General features: G+C 46.9%; 1 pseudogene; it reads left to right on the forward strand.

Annotated features, from left to right (window-relative positions):
- Positions 1-2,747: 2,747 nt before the first annotated feature.
- LOC102418814 lies at positions 2,748-4,461 on the forward strand (annotated as a pseudogene).
- The last annotated feature ends 4,500 nt before the right edge of the window (positions 4,462-8,961 follow it).

Here is an 8,961-nt window from a genome sequence, read left to right on the forward strand (position 1 = left end):
CCTGAACACAATGGGGGAGTGTGCTGACCCCCCACTTCCCCGGTTCCCATCGGATCCTGACGGAAAAACCATTGGACCACATCACTTTCGAGGCATTTTCTGCGCCCACACCTTTTTAGAACTGCGGTTGCAGCTCCAGGGCAGAAGGGGTGGGTTAGGGTGACATTCTTGCCCATAGACCTGCTTCCCCGACGGCACTGCTCTTCTTTGAAATGCAGAGTAAGTTTGGCAAATGCCACTCACGGCCCAATCTCATCCCAATACATTCCTTCAACTAAATGCCTCAACAGGATTGAAAGATGACTGCAGCAAAACCTCTTGAATTAAAATATATATATATATCTTGAACTAGTTCTTCCTTTCATGGTGTGGAAATTTCCACTCCAACAGTCCAGATGTGGTTGTCTTCTGTGATTCTTGACTCCAAGAAATGGAGAGCCCCAGGCAAATCTACGGGGGCCAGAGCTTAGGACATTTCAAGGCTTAGGTGCAAGATTGCTAAGGTGAGAGGCCCACCAGGCTGGCAGAATATGCAAATGAGTAACGTGGACCTGGGATGCAGGGACATACTGGCACCCCATAATGCATTCACCCCACGCCACTGGTCACATAACGATTAGGGACAAACTAGGGTACCCATGCCAAAGTAAGAGGCATCCTTGGCTATTCCACCCCAGCCCTCGGTCAGAGAGAGGGAATGTGGGTCCTGGATTGCCAACCCTTCTGATTTTTCTAGGGATGCCTGAACTTGGGATTCTCATGCAAAAAAAAAAAAAAAAAAATCCTGTTTTAAAACAATATGGCGGTTCCTCAAAAAATTAAAAATAGAACTTGCCTTTTGACCCAGCAATGCCACTTCTGGGTACAGATCCAAAGAAACCCGAAACACTAATTCGAAAGAATATACGCACCCTCACGCTCACTGCAGCGTTATTTACAACAGCCGAGCTCTGGAAGCGAACCAAGTGCCCATCGATACGCACGTGGACAAAAACACCCGGTACATATGTGCAATGGAACATTACTCGGCCACAAAAAAAGAATGAAATCTCACCATTTGCGACAGCACGGACGGACCCACGGGGTATTATGCTGAGAATTAAGTCAGTCAGAGAAAGACAAATTCCATATGATTTCACTTATGTGTGGAGCCTAAAGAACAAAATAACTAAGTAAACAAAACGGAAACAGATTCATGGATACAGAGAACAGACTGATGGCTGCCAGAGGGGAAAGGGGCTGGGGGACACCCTGAGAGAGGTGAAGGGAGGAAGAAGTCCGCGTTGGTGGTCACAGAATAGCCCCGGGGATGTAAACCACCTCGTAGGGAATATAATCAATAATATTGTGATAACGATGGACGGTGCCAGGTGGCTGCTGGCAAGTAAAGCATATGATTGTCTAACCACTACGCTGCCCACCTGAAACTAACACGAAATAATACGGAATGTCAACTGTAATTGAAAAATAAAACTTGGCACGGCCCGCCCCTGCGCCCGCAGGCGGCTGCCTACCCGCAGATCCGCTCCCAGCAGCTCCGCAGCCTTTCCCGGCGGGACTAGACAAGACGAGCGCCCGAGGGACACGGGGCCCATGGTGGGCACTGGCGTCCTGGTGGTGACAGACGACTCCAGGGAGCTGGCCTGTTCCTCACGCTGCGCGTTGCGGCTGCCTACCCGCCTGGGAGCCTCCATGGTCGCCACGAACTGTGCTCCTGGCCCAGCCAGGCCGATACCGGGAAGCAGCAGGGACACCTGAGCTACAGGCCAGCGTGGATGGCGGGATGGATTTCCGGGTCACGCACTGCGACTTCCGGTCACGCATTGCAGAGTGGGTCACCTGGAGCGAGTTCTCCTGTGGAGGCCAAGCAGCATGGCCTACACCAGTGGTTCTCAACCTTCCTAATACTGTGACCCCTTAATACAGTTCCTCATGTTGTGGTGACCCCCCAATTTCATTGTTACAAATTGAACATAATTAAAGCGTAGTGATTAATCACAAAAACAATATGTAATTATATATGTGTTTTCCGGTGGTCATAGGCAACCCCTGTGAAAGGGTCGTTGGACCCCTAAAGGGGTCGCGACCCACAGGTTGAGAACCGCTGGCCTACACCAAGCGTGTCAAACTCAAAGGCTACCACAGGCCAAATAAACAAGGTTTAAGTTTCTGTGGGCCGCAAAGAAACAAAAGCTTCCATTTTCATAGAAACGTAGGTTTATTTCGATAGAGACATGCTGAATACAAAGGGCTGAGATAAATGAGTCATCGTTAACATACAATAATAGAACATTTTAATAAAAATTAATATTTTTTCTTGAACATTAACTTACCAGACACTGAATAACTGCACAAATTAATAAGCGTAACGCAAATAAACCTATTTTTCTTGTTCTCCGACAGCGAAATATTTCCTGTTGCGCACACCAAACAAGTCAGTACGAGACTAATGATGTGGCCATCGGCTGCTAGAATATTTGCTGCCGGTATTAGTGGGGAGAAATGGTGCGCCTGCACATAAGGCGCGTAAGGGAAATGAATGCAACACAATTATAGTCATCAGTCACTAGCGAATGTTATAGTTCATTATTTGTAATTATGTATAACAGGATATTATAAAAATTAAGTTACGAAATTTTTATTAACACATTTCTTACATACCGTTACATTGGCTGGGCCGCAAAAATATTCCTTGTGGGCCACATGCGGCCCGAGGGCCACGAGTTTGACATGCTTGGCCCACATGAATGATCACCAAGACCCACAGAAGAGACCTGGGCCTTGGGCTTCCAGAGAAAAACAACAAGAAGAAGATGCTGGTTAAAGAGCCAGACTCAGCACTTGGTTTTGAACAGTAACAGTTATTTCCCTGAGGTCTGTCCCACCACAGCCATGTCACCCACGAGGAGTGTGATCCACGGGTGGTCACCGGAGATCCCTCTGGTGAAGAAAAAGAAGAAAAAGAAGGACCACCGCACCCTCTGTGAGGAGCACCTAGAACCCGAGACCACGTCCTGAGCCAGGCGGACAGAGAAGTCTCCCGGCCCCAGGACACAGGCTCTCGGTCCATCCGAGTTCCCCCGCGGGAAGAAGAAAAAGAAGAGGAAGTCCTAGTGGCCTCTGGCCCTGTCTCCTGGTTTGAAGGTGAAGACCTCCCTGGACCCCAGACAGGCCGAGGAAGTGACCAGAGTGGCAAGAAAAACACAAGAAGGAGAAAAAGGCCCAGAGCAGCAGCCTCCTCAGCCAGGGACCCTTGAGTCTGCGAGGCCAGGGACACCCTGCAGCCTTGGGGCAGAAAAGGAAGCCGGGAGCCCCAGGGAGCACAACATGACTTCGAAGAAGAAGAAAACCCAGCAGGAGGGAGACACCCCCCTTGGCCACCCCAAGCCCTCCTGGTCCATGGAAAGCAGCCCTAGGAGAGGAAGTACAAAGAAGCCGGCCAAAGTCGAGGCTTCAGAATACATCCCAGTAGGAGATGGCCTCAAGTTCCCTGCGAAGAAGAACATGAAGTCCACTAAAGGGCCTAGGAGCTAGGCATTGAGGAGTCAGCTCTGAAGAGGAAGAGGAAGAGGAAGAAGAAGAGGAGGACGAGGAGGAAGAGGAGGAGGAGGGGGAGGAGGGGGAAGAGGGGGAGGAGGGGGAAGAGGGGGAGGAGGAGGAGGAAAGAGGGAAGAAGGAAGGAAGAGGAGGAGGAGGAAGAAGAAGGAGGAGGAGGAGGAGGAGGAGGGGAAGGAGAAGAAGAAGAAGAAGAGGAGCAAAGTAGCAGAACTTTGGGAGGAGAAGCCCGACCCAGACTTAGAGAGGGTGTTGGAAAAGAAAGGCCACAGGGACGAGGCTCACATAGACCAGCTAGGGCGACAGGCCTTGCAGGAAGAAACTGGTCATGCCTGGCCTGCGTGGTTGAGTGTCAGCCTATGAACCAGGAGGTCACGGTTCGATTCCCGGTCGGGGCACATGCCCAAGTTGCAGGCTCGATCCCCAGTGTGGGGCCTGTGGGAGGCAGCCGATCAGTGATTCATCATTGATGTTTCTGTCTTTCTCTCTGAAATAAAAAAAATATACTTTTTTTTAAAGAAAAGAAATTGATCATGAATCAGGCAAAACAGAAGCCTCTGAAACGCAGACGTGGACAGGAACTCAGTTTGGCCAGTGGGATACTGCTGGTATTGGAAACGAGGAACAGAAGCTGAAATTTCTCAAACTTAGGGGTGGCTTTAAAAATCTGTCTCCTTCACTCAGCTGCACCCCTGAGCTGATCAGAAGGCCCAACATGGCGCTCACTCGATAGGAAGGTGACCAACAGCCTGCAGCAGAGCCTGCAGCAGGACTCCACCCTGCCGGCCCTCCCCTCCCCCCAGCTGGAAGCCCAGCCGGTGTGCTGGCCCTGGCTTCTCCACCGCCCCAAACAAAATCTTTTGTATTGACAGGCACGCTTCCAAGTCAATCAAGTTTGAAGATTAAACTCTTCTGTCTTGTCTCCCAAGTCAAAATTGCTTTTATTATCCAGTTATGCAGCCGGAAGCCTCTGACAGTTGTCTCAATTGAACTCCTACAAAGGTTAAGGGAGACTCCGTGGATGTGCTTGGATGACCTGAGGTGGGGACAGCACATGTTTCAGGAGCCAAGAGAACATGGGAGTGACTAAAAACCACTATTTTCTGTGTTAAGCCCTCCGTCCCTGTTTGAAGACATCATTGTGTATAAATAACAACAGCTAACATTGGTTGAATACTTAGTATATGTCAGAGATACATACTAATATGTTTTACTTGCATTAATGTGTTTAATTTTAACTATTAAAAAAAGAAGAAAAGCCCTAACTGGTTTGGTTCAGTGGATAAAGCGTTGGTCTGCGGACTGAAGGGTCCCAGGTTCGATTCCGGCCAAGGGCATGTACCTTGGTTGCGGGCACATCGCCAGTAGGAGGTGTGCAGGAGGCAGCTGATGGATGTTTCTCTCTCATCGATGTTTCTAACTCTCTATCCCTCTCCCTTCCTCTCGTAAAAAATCAATAAAATATATTTTAAAAAAAGAAGAAGAAAAATAACACACACACACACACACACACACACACACACACAGAAAAAACTTCCATTTTAAATGTTGGAATAATTGACTTAAAAATGTTGTGAAATATTTCCAGGCCAAACCCTCAAATGCATGTGGATTCGTTTCGGCTTGTGGACTCCTTTCTGAGGAAGAGTTTGAAATTTTTCCAATTTCTTCTGTGCCCCCAAGGAGTCTTTTGGATTGGACTCAGAAAGTCAGGGTGAGAGCGGAGGTGGGAAAAGAGGGACCGGGCCTGCGGGTGCTGGGCTGATGTCTGCGCTTACACGCACCCACTCTCCCAGGCAACACACACACAAAAGCAACGCCTTCGGGGAAGCTGACTAAGACCAGCGCGGCGTGTCCCTGACATCGGAATCACATCAAATTATCACCACACGAGTGCCTTCCGCTGTTGTGGCTTGTGTTCCAATATGCCCCGGTGCATTCTAAAAGGAGCGCTATGTTCCCTTAAAGGAAAAAGCCTAATGTTCCGTCCTTTTTTCAGAACCCGCTCAGGGAAATGAGCTCTCTGAATGGGAACCCTCCAATTTTCTCTCTGGGGGCAGAGAAAGGAACGGGAGAATTGATGAAAGCTTTTGGTTAGTTCAACAGAAAAGTGTTCTTTGTTTTGTTCTGGGTTTTGCTTTTATTGTGGCTTTATTGTTCCTCCAATGGACATGGGCCTGATAGATGGCGGAGGAGGACGGATGGGAAGATGTGGTATGTGGGGGGGGTTGGGGTGGGGGATGGGGAATGGTTTTCTGAGAGGCTTTCCGGGTGGTGGGACTGTGTTATCCTCCCACTTTCTCACCTTAGTTCACAGATCGATGATATCTCTTGCTAACATAGGTGGGTGGTACCTACAGCTTCACAGGACATATAATTCCATTGACCTTCCTTCTTCCTTACTTTCTCCTTCCCTCCTCCCCCGTCCATTTCTTTACTCAGTAAACATTTCCTGAGCATCCGTTACCTGCCAGGCACTGTGCTGGGCAGAATGGAAGAGATGCATTTAGCTGAGTCACAGCAGATGCGTATTTGAATGACACGAATTCACCTACCCAAGTTCAGGTACGAAAAGAGAGTTAAGGAATGTGGGCAATTTGGCTGAATGTTGTACAAACAATAGGCCATGAGCATGTGCTGCCCTTGGTCAGTCTAGTCCTCACATACCCTGCAAAGTGTGAGCATCCTGTTCCATGGAGTGAATTTAACTCATGATGTAAGACAAGTGTGGCGGAGGATTCTGGGTTTTCACTAAAACCTATTTCCTTTTCCTCCTGTGCATAAAACTAGGCTACATATCCCAGCCTCCCTTGCAGTTAGGGACTGAGTTCTGTCTACAGTTGTGCCACTATGAGGCCCAATGAAAAGTCCCCCCCATATTCACTCTGCTGAAGACCCATCAAAGAACTCCATCACCCAAGGATGGTAGAGCCTCAAGTCAGAAGGAATTTGCATGCCTAAATGTCCATGAGGATAGTTGCCTGCAATAGATATTTTATGAGCAAGAGATAAAATACTTCTACTGCTCTAAGTCACTGAGGTTTTGGGGGTATATTTACTACAGCATCTTAACATGACCTAGCCTAGCTAATACATGAGCTATTTTGCCAAATGAAGAAATGATCATCTGTTGCAAGACTGGATTACAATCTGGCCATACTGGATGGATAGAGAGGAGGTGTGCAGTCCTCCGCTATGGTTGCATACCACGGGATTGTTACCTTATGAGCTGACTTTTAGAGTCTCGACCCTGGATCTAAGCTGTGACTGTTCCTTAGGGAGCACATTCTGGGACAGTTCACAGACGAGGCAATAATTTGGTCAATTGAGGAAGTAATCACCTCAACTTGCACCCTCCCACCGTATATGACCAACGAAAGGGTTGATGGTTGCAAAGTTTCCCAATTTTATATGAAGTGGTACAATATCAACTCTAATGCTAATTAGAGGACACTTGTGGTAATCCCTAGAACAATCACCAAGAAAGGTAATGATATATAGCTAAAACATCAATAAATTAAAATGTATGTGTAAAAAAATCAAATGATTCAAAAGAATGCTAAAAAGGAGAAACAAGAAGAAAAAAGACCAAAAAAATATATAAATACTAAGATGAAAAATTGAAATACACCCATATTAGCACATATATTAAATGTGAATATGCTGATGGTATCTACCTTTACTGAAAATCTACTAAGTGTCAGGTTTCATCTGCATTATTCCATTTGATCAACAACTTTGTGAGGTAACTATTCATTTTCATTGTGATGGAGGAATTGAGGGTCAGGGAGGTTAAGTGTTGCCTAAGGTGATGAAGTTAATAATGGACAGAAGCAAGGTTTTAGGTCTAACTGCAAAGCTGATAATCCTACAGCATTCTGCCTGCCGTGTGGTTACCAAGTTTTGTGGTATCAGAGCCAGAAGAATGGAGTACTGTATTGCACTCTCTCCTCCACTACCTCCTGAGAATTCTAGCGGGTGCAAGTGACTTGAAAAACAACAACAGGAAATGAGCACCATAGGAGAAACCCTGTCCCAATGTCCACCGTCAGCAAAAGTGACCTCATAGGCCAACCCTCCATGGAGCTAAGATGGAAGTTTACGCTTTTTGCCTTAAACAAAGGTGTAGATGCATTAAGAATAAAATGAGGGTGGTCAGGGTTCAAAAGACACTGGTTTATTCCAGAGATCCCTCTTAGGGATAAATGGTCCCTAAAGCTTTTAAAATAAATCACTCTGACTTCACCAGGCATAGGAGATTAGCTTTAAGTTCCATGCTTCAGTGCTGTTTTCAATTTTCTGTTCACAAAGAGATGGCTTCGTTTCCCCGAGTTCTTCCACCTTTCTCTGATAGGTTAGCTTGAAACTAGTTGCTCTAGGTGATGTGACAGTACCCAAAACGGGTGCTATTTCCTAGTTCCTAAACACTCGGACTATTCCCATCCACCACAGAAACAATGCCATATGGATGGCTAGACCACTTGGTTGTCCTGACACGGAGAATGCGTCAGCCTGTCCTTTCTGGCTATTTGAGTTTTTACATGTTATTGGTGGCAGCTTAGTGTTAGTCAGATGGCTATAGTTTTGAATCTTGATTCTTCATCTTATTCGCTGTGTAACCTTGGACAAGTGACTTGACCTTTCTGGGTTTCAGCTTCCTCATTTCCAAAACGGAGATGATAATAATAGCACCTACTGCAGAGGATTCTGGGAAGGTGAGGTAAGATAATAATGGGCATAACGTGGCTGGCATACAGAAAGCACTTTCAAATGTTTTTTTTCTCTTTTTTTAATTAAAAAAATATCATATGCTATGCAGAACTCGGGCCATGGAAGAAAGAGCTACCATCTCTACCCTGGGGTAAGAATTGAGAGGAAGGGAGATGGTTCTGGAAATTAACTCAAAGGAGGGACAATTTGGGTCTAGGGTGGGGTGAAGAGGTCATTCCAAATAGTAGTAACAGCGTTCTCTAAGATGTCTGTGGTGAAACATTGCTGGGATGGTGGGGATCAGCTGGGAACTTATGATATGGCAAAGCTGTGAAGGTCGAGCGGTCATTGTATAGGAGACGCCACCAAGATATTTGGTGACACATCTCAGACTCTTTTGGGGGGAGGACACCCCAGCAGGAGGGCAGAGGATGGATTCTAAAGGCACAAACACAAGGTCTGAAGGAGTTTGGAAGGTCGGGTGTGATGGTCCCCTGAACACGAATGGTGGCCTGGCAGGGTGGTGGCCTGGTGGCTCAAGAAGACAGTGTGGAGTCTCACATCATTCCAGAGAGTACGCACCAGTCACTGGCAAGTGCTTGAAAAGAAAGAAGGCTCGATTCGCTTTCTAGAGGAGAAAGAGACTCTGCTAAATTGATTCTCGAAAGGACTCTCAGGAGAATTAAAATTAATTCA

This window comes from Myotis lucifugus, unplaced genomic scaffold, assembly GCF_000147115.1.
Source record: "Myotis lucifugus unplaced genomic scaffold, Myoluc2.0 scaffold_391, whole genome shotgun sequence".
NCBI classification, from domain to species: Eukaryota; Metazoa; Chordata; class Mammalia; order Chiroptera; family Vespertilionidae; genus Myotis; species Myotis lucifugus.